At 40.4% G+C, this 13705-nt stretch overlaps 1 protein-coding gene across 1 annotated transcript in view; it reads right to left on the reverse strand.

Moving 5' to 3' along the window:
• LOC122807520 (collagen alpha-1(VII) chain-like) overlaps positions 1–13705 on the reverse strand; it is a gene marked incomplete at its 3' end in the record, with an annotated part of 926266 nt that overhangs the window by 413794 nt on the left and 498767 nt on the right. The gene's annotated exons all lie outside the window — the stretch shown is intronic.

Below are 13705 nucleotides of genomic sequence, written 5' to 3' on the forward strand. Positions count from 1 at the left end.
TAACCTACTTTCTGACTGTCAGCATGGTTTTAGACCTTTCCATAGTACCACCACTGCTCTCCTGTCCTTTACAGACCATATTAATCATCATTGTAATAATAACATGCTCTCCTCTGCACTCTTCTTAGACCTATCCAAAGATTTTGATATGGTTAATCATCAAATACTTCTTAACATACTCAAATCTTTCTCACTTGATTCACAGGCATTACTATGGTTTAAGTCCTACTTACATAATAGACAACAGGCTGTCCTATGGGACAATCAACTGTCCAAACATCTCCCTATTACCCTGGGTGTCCCTCAAGGCTATATCCTCGGACCTCTACTTTTCTCTATATTCATAAATGACCTTAGTATAAATCTACCTCTGGCTACCTGCATACAATATGCAGACGACTCCACTTTAATTTGTAAAGCCCCAACTGCTTCTGAACTCCAATCCATCACCCAAACAGTATTTAACCTAGTGGAAAACTGGTTCCAACAACGATGCCTCTTCCTAAATGCCAAAAAAAAAAACTATTGCTATTTACTCCAACTCTAAAATCCACCCCACTACATTTCACTATTACATCCAATAATGGTATAATTATAGCTACTGACCCTACTACCAAACTCTTAGGTATAACAATCGACCACAACCTTAACTTTGACTCACACATCAACTCTACTATTAAAACAGTAAACAGAAAACTTGGTTCCTTATATAGGATAAAACCTTTCCTTACCCCTGAAGCTAAAACTACCATTGCCCAGACCCATCTGATCTCTACTCTCCTCTATGCCTCCCCCATTTATACTAATCTTTCCAAAAGTAGCCTTAATAAGCTAATCACTTCCTATAACAATATTGCCAGATTTGCTACTGGCTCCCCATTGTCAAAATCTCAAACAGCTAGGATGGCTAGAAATGCAAAATAAGCTAGAGTTTCAACAACTCACCATTACGCATAAGATTCTGTACCATCCTAGTAATACTTCTATTCTCAGTAGCCTCATCTTCTCTTTGCTCAGCAAATAAACTACTGGTCACCATCCAGAAATCCCACAACAGAGCAGGTGATTCTCTTTTCTCAAACTCTGTGGGGAAGACTTGGAATAGGCTTCCCAGCATACTTGCATCTCAGTCATCATTACCACTCTTCCAAAAGCAACTAAAAATCTTCCTAAAAACACAATGGCTATGCCCTTGTACTAACCCGGACTGATACTCCCCAGTACAACATCACTGTATACCTTGCACCCAAAACCCATAGTGTGGAATGAGTAATCTTTCACTTAACCCCCCCTTTTTTACTTTCCTACTCCCAAGGAAATATCACTGTATTTGATCTTTGTATACTCATTTGGCTATTAGCAAAACTCTACAATCTGTATACAGACTAACTATCTTTTTACTATGAATATAACATTCTGTTTTAAATGCATATACACAAACTCTCTTGTGCATTAAGTTATACTTTAAGACTACCTGAATTCACTTTTTAAAATCTGTGCCTTCATTCCTAACATACAGTATGTTGAATATCATACCCTTTACCATGTAAATAGTACTATATTGCTATATTAAACTCTGTACTCACTAATGTCATACCCTTTACTATGTAAATAGGACTATATCGATAGTACTGTACTGCTGTGGTAAACTCTGTACTCTCTGTCTCTATAGTACTGTACCCCTGTCATAAACTCTGTGCTCACTTCTCTCAATATTAAGTTCTTATTTGAAAATTCTTCTTTTTTTCTTTTATGCTGATCTGTATTATTTACTTAATGTGGAGCTTATCTCCCCGGGCCTCTACTGAAAATGGACATGTATCCAGTTGGACTAGCCCAGTTAACAAATGTAAAATAAATAAATAAATAAATTAGCCCTGATAAGCAACTGACCATAACTTTCTCCTTATTCAGCCTGGTGAGAGGGACATCAGTGTGCCTCATGATAGAGTCCCAAATGACTAGAATGTTGGATTGTGTGTTAACTTGCCTTATGGGCTTAGACGTAGAGGCTCCATGAGATGTAGCTCCATGTGTTGATGTATGTGTTGTTTTGAAAGAGTATTTTGGGGGCTGCTGAGGGTATTTCTTATATGTGCTTTATCTAGGAGGTCTTTGTGGTTTAGGAAGGTTATATGTAAGTGCTCCAGTATATGTGGGTCTATATGTCTGCTTTGAATTGTGTGTGATGGGTGCGGCATGTGTACTACTGACAACCTTATTGACATTAGGAGTAGTTTTATGTGGGAACTTTGCCTCCAGTGACGTTGTGTAAATACATCTCTCACATACCATATCAGTTTGTTTGAGAATTGACTGGTTGTCAGTAAACATGAGGCAATTTCTCCATTGCCTCAGGATGCTCATATCCACCAAGCCAGTAGTGGAAACAGTAGGAAAGTTTATATTCATGGCAACAGACCCTTTTTTATTGATTAGACTGTTGGTGTGAGAATATCAATCACTGTTAGAAGTATCTGGTTTGCAACTATGTGGACAGTGCTTGTCACTGCCAACCAGTTGTCCTGTGTGCAACTAGATATTGGAGAAATTTCAATTGTGCTTTTACAGGAAAAATGTCACTCAAGGTATCTGAGTCTGTACAGAACACTGCCAAATACCTGAGGAGAAACTAATATGTAGACCCTGAAAATTTAAAGATGAAGTATTTAGGCAGATATTTTGAAGTTAGAAACAAATCAAGCAGTATTTACTGAAAACAAAGAATTAGCTTGTCAAGAATGATGAAAAAGATGGGAGTTGCATGAATGGCTACTGCCTGGCTACTACTAATGCTGGTCTCACCACAGCTTCCCTCTGTTGGGATACAATACTCCTTTGCTTTTCTCACCAGAAGCCAAATGTTAGCACCAATCCGAAGAAGAGAAAAAGGCTACAGCCTGTTTGGTGATCCACAGTCTTGTCCCAGATGCTGCAGAGTTCTGTAGGCTTGCAGCTTTTCCTGGTAGATGCCTCAAATAGCAATTAGACCAGTCAGGTACATTAAGCACAGACACTCACTCCAACCAGAAAGAGTCAGGAAACAATCCACTCTGCTCCTACTCTCACCAGGATCAGAATATAAGCGCAAATTCCAAGCTGTCACCTATAAACAGTTATTAGGCTTTCTGGCGATCAACAGTCTCCTGGAAATAATGTCACTGTACTCCCAAGAGAATTAGTGAGAGGCAGAATGTTCAATACAAGACCCACAGAAGGCAAAACAAATCAATAATAATAGCAAAACACACAAGCCCCACAAGTCATAAGAAGAATACTGTACATAGCAGCATGACAATGTAGGATTGCACAAGTTAAGATTGTCCTGCTTTGTTCATCTGTATCAGACAAACAGCAGACAATTGCACATGAATAAGAAAGTATAATACTACATCAATGAATAAAAAAAGATATTGCACACTTTTCAGCTGAGCAACGTACTGTGAATGATTACTGACTAAATAATCGGTGGCTGGTATCAGAGTTTATAAGTCTTAACACTGTTGGGTAATAGCTGTTTAAGTATTTGGTGGTCCTCCAGCAGATACTCTGATACCTCTTGCCCAAAGACAGTTGTGTAAACCAGACGTTTGCAGGGTGACAGGGGTCACAAATTATTTTCGATGCACATTTAGTGCTTCTTGCTGCAAAGAGTTCTGGATTGATGGTAAGTTTGTGCCCATGATATTTTCACAGACCCTGCATCCCTGGCTGCACTCACACCTGTGAGATACAATCTTTATGGCTTATACCAGGTAATTTAATTTCAAGTTATTTTTCAAAGTTAGCTGCACTGAGATTAATATTTTCCAGTATCCTCTGTTGCAATATATTCATTTCAACAGTTACAATACAGTCTGACATACAGGTGTATTCCTTTTCTGTCCAGCAGGACCCACTGTTGGTACACATTTTTAACACAAGCAACTTTACAAATACATTTTCAACACAAGCATCTGTACAAATCAGTTTGATATTCAAATGACATAAAATTCTTTACAGAACTCCAGCTAGCTATGGTGGCATACATTAAACATCCACTGCCCTACTTCTCCTGGCACAGCTGGCACTACCTCACATTATCACATCATTACTCAGCACATCAGACAAAAATGACAAACACAACATGCACTGTAAAAAACTTTGCTCACAATATTACTCATACAACTGAGCAACTGACTGAAAGGAAGGGCAACATGGGGGACCAGGTTTAAGGTTTCTTTGTCAGATCTCCAGATTAGTATCCTGATCTTTGGATAAACTTTGTGTGGTGTTTGCATGCTTTACCCATGTCATTGAAAGTTTTCTCCAGGTACTCTGTTTTTTCATAAAATCTGTTGTTTGGCTGTTTTTGCTTGGCTACTTTAAACTCTCAATGTACTGCATTTAATCTTCCCCTTGTGGCCTGAGTTGTGGCTCACAAGGGCAGTTAGCCTAATACTAACCTATGAACCTAAAAAAAAAAAAAAAAAAAAAAAAAAAAAAAAAAAAAAAAAAAACATCCTTGGAGGATTAGTTTGGTATTTATATGTTTCATAAAAACAAAGCAAATAAACATCCAATTTCAATGAAAATATATTGCCTTCCATGAGGTTGCGCTATCTCATAATAAGTTATGCTAAGTAAGGAGGTGCAGAGGTGAAACACTTTGCAAGGAGAACTTGTTTTCGCTTTACCAAGGCTTTAAATATTTCTTTTTTTGTTTTGTTTGTTTCATTTAAAAGCCAAATTTCACTTAAAGATGTCACTTTGCAAGGTCTAGATGAAAGGAACCATGGTCTTTAGCTCACCTGAATGATAAATGAATGAATAACTAATCATGACAAACTCTTCAGATGTGGATTATGGCACAATGATTCAATATGTTTGAAATTCTAGCCTAACAGTCATACATCCTAGTTACTTAAGAGTGAGGGTTTGCGGATGAGAGTTAAAGTATGATCATAACCCTTGATTATAGCCTAAAGCTTAGTATTTTCTCCATTATAAAAAGGTATGTTTTAATGCGCACTTGTAAGAAACCACATTGAGTGGATCATTTTAGGACAAAGGAATATACCAGCAAGTGTGAATAATAATGAAGGCATGTATCCAGCTGTAAATTAAACTAAGCTTTCTCTCTCACAAATGAATGGAAGATGTTTAAGAGTGAGCCTTTCGTCCCTAACCCCTGTTATAACTCTGTGATTACACTTTTTGCCAACATTCACTTTCACATGTATAACCAGGTTATGTCATAAGAAACTATTATGCCAGAATACTGGGTCCATGATCATCAAACATAAGAATAAACTTGCTTCACAGCCCAGTAAATGAGCAAGTGGTTACAGATATTGTGCCTTTTATATAGGACTACAAAAGTAAAAGGATACAAGAATGGCACTAAAAAATGTATGTGAAAGGAGTGGACTCAAGTAAATCTGAGCACAACACTTTTTTAATGTGAAGGTTCCATCCAAGTTGTTCTTATGATATTTAGGCAAGCGTAATAGTTAAAGCCATAACACTTCACAATCATACATTTGATTAATGACAGGAAACACAAGACCATCAGATTTAGCTTTCAACTACCCAGTAGTGTACAGGGAACCAGACTGCTTGGCATTCTGACAGAAATTAGAAGCACCAATATTTAAAAGACAGGTACCCATATATCATGCCCCCTTTCTCAGAAGCAAAGGCCATTACAGTCTTTTCAGATGGGCTGTTACACATATGTTGGCCTCGAAGCACTGCTCACACCACAGTCTAGTCAACTTCAACCTTTCATTTCGCTTTGTCCCTGAGACAGGGTAACAGCTGTGGTTATAACTCTAGCATTAACAGTTAAAACTACAACAAATAATCATCACAAATCTTATCTACAAAACAATGGGATGCATTATTACAGACCTCATAAGCCCCAACAATGACAGACTAAAGTCCACTGATTCAAATCAGTTTGGGTTTCTGAAGTGTAGGCCTTGCCTGCTTAATCTACATTACTTCCTTGACAAAGTCACACAGTCTTCTTTGAAGACAAATCAGTGTACACAGTGTATCACAATCTATCTGAGGTCATTAACAACATTCCATATTCATGCATCACAGACAAGCTAATCTAACTATATATATGAACATTAACCAATGGCTGGCAAACTGGCTCACAGACAGAACACACAAAAATTAAGATTGGAGGCATGCTGTCTTCCAAAACATTTGTCACTAGTGGTGTCCCAACAGGGAGGGCATCACAGAGAGAGTCTCCTAGATCTGCTAGAATAAGGACACTCATTCACCTACCTACTTAACTGAATAAACTACTTGAAACTTCAACAAAGTGTGTTTATTACTTCCAAAGAGAGGGCATCGGGGGTGGGGGGGGGGGGGGGACTCCTATCTCTGCTAGCTAAAGTGAATTTTAGCTGAACTAATCCTTGTACTCAGTTACAAACACCATTAAGAGAAAAAAATTATTAACTCAAGGAACTTAACCAAAAAAGGCTATCACAAGACACTAAGCTTTCAATATCCATTCACAACAACATTCCTTCTAAAGGTATCCCAAACACCTGTGGAAACTAAAAATCCAACTAGTTGTACAGACATCAAACAAAGTACAAGTAGAAGAATTTATCATTAAATATTCCATAGGCACCCTTCACTTCTAGACTTTTTAAATACATTTCTTCAGCTGCCCACTATCACTTCATTTATAAAAAACATTTCAACATAATCACATTTACTCACCGTTCCTTTTTACTTTACAACCATAACAGCAAACAAGATTGAGAAATTAACAGACCAAATATGTGGTGACTTACCACCTGGTTTAGATGAACTTTAATCCTGGTTTATTAAATTATGTCAGGTTCATTTACCCTCCTGCAACATGTACAATGAATGCCTCTGTAGCCACACAAGTCCTATTATACTGAAGCAAGCCGTTGGAACCCCCCCCCTCAGAGGTTATAAGACCCCTGTCTACCAGTGATTTTAGGTCCAATTCCATTCTACGCACCCTTTCAAAAATTCATGAAAAGTCAGTTTACATCCAAATGTTAACTTTTATTTAGAAATACAATTTGTTCCTCCCACCTTGGTTTTGTATGGACAGATGTACAATAACAGCACTACATACCTTAACTGAGAACATTTTATGTCCCTCCCACCATGGTTTTGTATGGACAGAGGTACAATAACAGCACTACATACATTAACTGAGGACATTTTATATTCCCCCCACCATGCTTTTTTATGGACAGAGGTACAATAACAGCACTACATACTTTAACTGAGGACATCTTATGTTCCTTCCACCATGGTTTTGTATGGACAGAGGTACAATAACAGCACTACATACCTTAAATGAGGAAATTTTATGTTCCTCCCACCATGGTTTTGAATGGACAGAGGTACAACAGCACTACACACATTAACTGAGGACATTTTATATTTCTCCCACCATGCTTTTGTATGGACAGAGGTACAATAACAGCACTACACACCTTAACAGAGGACATTTTATGTTCTTCCCACCATGGTTTTGTATGGACAGAGGTACAACAACAACACTACATACCTTAACTGAGAACATTTTATGTTCCTCCCACCATGGTTTTGTATGGACAGAGGTACAATAACAGGACAACACACCTTAACAGAGGACATTTTATGTTGATCCCACCATGTTTTTTTATCGACAGAGGTACAATAACAGCACTACATACATTAACTGAGGACATTTTATGTTCCTCCCACCATGGTTTTGTATGGACAGAAGTACAATAACAGCACTACATACCTTTACTGAGGACATTTTATGTTCCTCCCACCATGGTTTTGTATGGACAGAGGTACAATAACAGCACTACATACCTTAACTGAGGACATTTTATGTTCCTCCCACCATGGTTTTGTATGGACAGAGGTACAATAACAGGACTACACACCTTAACAGAGGACATTTTATGTTGATCCCACCATGTTTTTTTATGGACAGAGGTACAATAACAGCACTACATACATTAACTGAGGACATTTTATGTTCCTCCCACCATGGTTTTGTATGGACAGAGGTACAATATCAGCACAACATACCTTAACTGAGGACATTTTATGTTCCTCCCACCATGGTTTTGTATGGACAGAGGTACAATAACAGCACTACATATCTTAACTGAGGACATTTTATGTTCCTCCCACCATGGTTTTGTATGGACAGAGTTACAGTATCAGCACAACATACCTTAACTGAGGACATTTTATGTTCCTCCCACCATGGTTTTGTATGGACAGAGGTACAATAACAGCACTACATATCTTAACTGAGGACATTTTATGTTCCTCCCACCATGTTTGTGTATGGACAGAGGTACAATAACAGCCCTACATTCCTTAACTGAGGACATTCTATGTTCCTCCCACCATGGTTTTGTATGGACAGAGGTACAACAGCACTACACACATTAACTGAGGACATTTTATGTTCCTCCCATTATGGTTTTCTATGGACAGAGGTACAATAACAGCACTACATACCTTAACTGAGGACATTTTATGTTCCTCCCATTATGGTTTTCTATGGATAGAAGTACAATAACAGCACTACATACCTTAACTGAGGACATTTTATGTTCCACCATGGTATTGTATGGACAGAGGTACAACAACAGCACTACATACCTTAATTTCCTTTAAAACTGCTTTTTTGTATCTGAACTGTTATTTGCACTTTAAAGTTTCCATTTGTTGCTAAATGTACCTGTAGGCTACACACTCAAGTGCGCTAGCCGATTTAAAGCATTTATAAGCATTTATTGACTGTGTTTCTCTACTGTCTGTAAAAAAAAGAAAAAAAAAAAAGAAAAAAAAATTCTCTTGTTTCCTGCTTTTACTGAGCTAGAATAGTCCAGTATCAGAGCTTGCTGATCTCTGGGCTATGTCTTGGTTCCTGTAACTGTTCCATATCCATACTTGGAAAAGAGGAAGCTTCTTTGTTCACCAGTGGGAGTGGGGAGCACTGAGCAAGCCTATTTGCCCATTTTGGAGTGGTCTCAGCCAGTAACTAGAAGTCGATTGGCCATTTTGGGTCAATTCCTAACTTTTTTCAACCCCCTGCTATAAAGCATGCTTCGCGTGCTTTAGCGCGATTTAGCGCAGAGTTGCCACAGGAGCACACAAGAGCAGCGGCGGTTAATCAAGGTTAAACTATTCAGGCTACCTAAAGTCCACTCTTCATTTTTTCCCTTAGAACAGTTCTTCTTAAACTCTGCTTGTAATCTAACCAGCCTATTTTCTATCTGAAAAGGTTAGCTCTACTTGATTTCAAAGTAGTCTATTTCTCTATCTGGAAAGCTTAGCACTTGCTCCTAAAGAACTTTTTACTCAGATATAGCACTTTTTTTATACATAGTACCCCACCAGCCTAAAACCCCTTTTTAGATCACCCACATCCCTCAAAGTCGTTTTCGAACCCAATTACACAAGAAAGTTTTTTTTTTTTTTCCTTCTAGCATGTCGGGGGGTCAGTTGTTAGCGTCCTCTCCTGCTCAGCTGGTGAACCTGGGAATATTGAGGCAATGTTACAATTGCCTCATGTACATAGACAACCCTCTCCTTCTCCCACAAAACACAAATACATGCGAGAGATGCAACTATCTAACCAAACTGGAGGCTGAGCTCTCTCAACATAAGACTGGCAAGACCAGACAGGAGGAGAAGGTAACCTCACACACCACAAACCCAGTCTCACATAGTACTATCATAACTTCAAATCATACACATAAACACACAAAGACATACTTGGAGGCTCTGATCAAAAATCTACCAAAACAGCAGAGGCCACCAAAGCAGACACCCAAACAACTGCCACCTCATGACAAAACACATGCAACACATAGATCACAAAGTCAGTGTGCCAAACAGTCACAGCCCTTAAGGCCAAACACAATGCCAGACACACTCGTCATAGGTGACTCCATAGTCAGACACACTGACACCCCACTCACCAGATTGAGTAAGGAGAAGGTCACAGTAAGCTGCCTGTCGGGCGCTAGAATCCGACACATAACGCAAGCACTCAGGTCACTCAACAGCAAGTACAAGTATGACTCAGTCATTGTCCATGCTGGTGTGAATGACCTGAGACGTACCTCCCTGGACTACATGAAAAGAGACATAGAGGAGCTCTCTGATTATGTAACCCAGGCTGGTATGACCCTGACCCTGTGCAGTATCCTACCTTCACCAAGAATGATGCCACAATACAGAGACAAGATGATCAGCTTTAATAATTGGCTTAATTTCTGGTGTCATTCAAAGGGGATCCAATGTCTGTCTGCCTGGGATGACATGCTGGACAAGCCACGCTGCTTCAAGGGACGGCTTGCACCTGTCACCCCTAGGCTTCCGGATATTGACAAAGGCTCTTGCCACCCCCATAGTGCCTTTTTTAGGCAAGGCTCAAATTCTAAACCTACCACCCTAGAACACAAAAAAGAAAAAATACTAAGGGTAATGCTGCTCAATGCCAGAAGTCTCATCCTCAAGATGCACGCACTCGAAGCCCTTCTCAGTATGGAGAACATCGATGTCTGTGCTGTGACTGAAACTTGGTTCAAGGCTCCTGAGAGCACCCCAGCACTATCAGTTTTTACCTCATATCATGCGTTCCGGCCCCAAAATCCGGACCACACCACAAAAGGAGGGGGGGGTATCCATATTCATCAAGGATACCCACACCTCCAGGTTGGTGGCAACGCACGAAGCCTCGGAGACCATCCAGGTGCAATTAACCATAGGCAAGACTGCTCTGCAATTTGTAGCTTGTTACAGGCCACCCTCTCAATCTCAGGAAACTCACACAGCTTTCCTGAAGACACTGGAGGGTATAAATGTATCTCCAAACACCATCATATTAGGAGATTTCAACTACCCGAATATAGACTGGGATCATTACTCAAGCTCCAACACTCTAGCCCAAAGGTTCCTAGAGTTCATAAACTCTAATGCCATGGAACAACTAGTCACCATCCCCACAAGAGGTCAACTGAATCCACCAAGAACCATTTGGATCATTGTTTTGAAGAAACTCGCTGTGACGAGTGAAAGCGCTCAACAATAATCTTGTGGATATACATTAAATACGTATTGTTTTTATCCTGTGACCGGTGGATTTATTTTGCTATTGTAGCTGTGTCAGGTACTGTCCATTTGGTTTATAAGTGGTGAGGAATCCCCACAAGAGGAGAAAACATACTAGATCTCATCATCACAAACATGGGGACAAAATGTTCAACACCGGAAGTATATCCATCATTGGTGAGATCAGATCATAAACTAATCTCACTGGAAGTCCATATCCCACCCCCACCCAAGACAAATAAGATCACAGTGAAGAACTTCTCAAAAGCCGACTTCACACTTCTTAAGACTGGTGTGGTATCCTTCAAAGCCCCCGAGCCAATGGAAACCACTACCCAAGCCGCTGAATCACTTGCAAATGCCTTCTACCAGCACCTCCAGGACTGCATGGATCAGGCAATCCCAAATAAAACAAAGACCCTTACCACCAAAGGCAAGCGCCCAGTCTGGTGGACCCCAGCCATAAACAAGCTCTACAATAAAAGGAGAAAGCTACTACAAGATAGAGCAAAATCCTTAAAAGGGAAGACATCCTTGATCATTATAAGTAAAAAACTACGATCACTCATAAAATCATCCAAAGCAAATTTTGAGAGAAAAGTCGCCAAAGACACAAAAGACAATCATAAGGCCTTTTTTAGCTATGTTAGAAACCTGGGTGGAAACTCCCAGATATGCTCAGAATTAGTTCAAAATGATGCAAAAATCACTGAACCAACAGACATTGCCAACATACTGGCTGACAGGTTCAGTGCAAATCCCCCCCCCCCCCAGAAGGAGAGATACCTATCCCAGTGAAATGTAGCCTCCCAACATCTCATATGTACAAGTGAAAACTGCTCTCTCCAAGGCAAAAAACACAGCATCTATGGGACCAGATGGTGTCCCAGGCTGTCTGCTCCACGAACTCAATGAGGAATTAAACCCGCATTTAAGGCAGCTGTTTAATCTTAGCCTCACCTCAGGATACGTACCCAAGGAGTGGCGTATGGCAACTGTGGTCCCACTTCACAAAGGCTGTGTTTCCACGGACCCTGGAAATTACCGCCCCATTAGCTTAACAAGCCTGGTCTGCAAAGCTATGGAGAGGATCATAATAGAACTCATAAATAAAGACATAGGGGACTTAGAGACATTGGATCAAACCCAGTTTGGCTTTGTCAAAGGCAGATCATGCCTTTTAAACTTGGTTGACTTTTTCAAAACAGTCTCAAAGGCCATTGATGAGGGCAAGGCAGTCCACACAGCCTACCTGGACCTTGCAAAAGCTTTCGACACAATACCCCACTCGGGTATCATTGAAAAACTCACCAGCCTAAATGTAAACCCATATGTCAGAAGATGGGTTGCAAACTGGCTAAGTGACAGAACCCACAGGGTCAGAGTTGCTGGCGCCATGTCAGACTCCAAGCCGGTCACAAGTGATGTCCCACAGGGCTCAGTCCTGGGCCCCCTCTTGTTTGGCATCTACTTTTCAGAAGTACAGGCAAACACAGGAGGATTATGGCTGACAAAGTTTGCAGATGACTGCAAACTGGGTGCCATAGTTGAAAACACATCAGACACAGATATCCTTCAGAAGGGTCTCATAGAAATGGATAACTGGTGCCTGAGCCATGGCCTAAAGTTAAATGCCAAAAAATGCATAGTCATACCCTTCGGAAAAAACAAGGTTACCCCTAGCTACCATATAGGTGGCAATCCACTAAGCACAGAAGAGGTTATCAGGGATCTGGGGACCCAAGTTGCCAGTAACCTCTCCTTTGACACTCACGTTGCCAAAGTAGTTAGGAAGACCTTCCACATTGCCCACCTGATCATGAAGGGATTCACATCCAGATCAAGGGAGGTCATTGTTCCCCTGTACTCATCACTCATCAGACCAATGATTGAGTACAATGCCCCATTCGGAATGTATCTTACCAGACACCTGCAGCAATTGGAAAGACCCCAAAAATTCCTCACCAAAAGGATAATGGGTCTCAAAAATATGTCTTATGCTGCCCGATTGAAGGAACTCCAGCTCTATTCAGTTGCATACCGTCTGCTCAGAGGTGACTTGTGCCTGACATACAAGGCCATGTCCAACCCGGAATTAATGGACATGCTCCACCTCAAAAAATCTAAATCCACCAGAACTACAAGATCAAGAGACCTAAACCTTAACACGGTTATAAATAGGACGTGCTGGAGGGATAGATTCATCACCCAGAGACTCCCTATGCTGTGGAACAAAATCCCGGTGCATGTGAGGCAGAGCACCTCGCTGGCTTTGTTCAAGAGAAATCTTGACCAATGGATGGGAGATCGCAGGTTTACCCCGGGGATCACCTCTGTGTCACTGCTGGACAGAGGCACGGTAAAATAATGGGCATAGCATCCTTCAACTTAAGGGGTGGTGAAAGCCACAAAACTTTGGGCTAGGCTTATAAATGCCCTAGGGCAGATAGCCTAGTATAAACCTATGAACCTATGAACCTATGAACTGAGGTCATTTTAAGTTCCTGCCTCCACGGTTTTGTATGGACAGAGGTAGAATAACCCCACTACATACCTTAACTGATGATATTTTATGTTCCTC

Source organism: Protopterus annectens, chromosome 7.part1 (assembly GCF_019279795.1).
Source record: "Protopterus annectens isolate FY-2018-M chromosome 7.part1, PAN1.0, whole genome shotgun sequence".
NCBI lineage: Eukaryota > Metazoa > Chordata > Ceratodontiformes > Protopteridae > Protopterus > Protopterus annectens.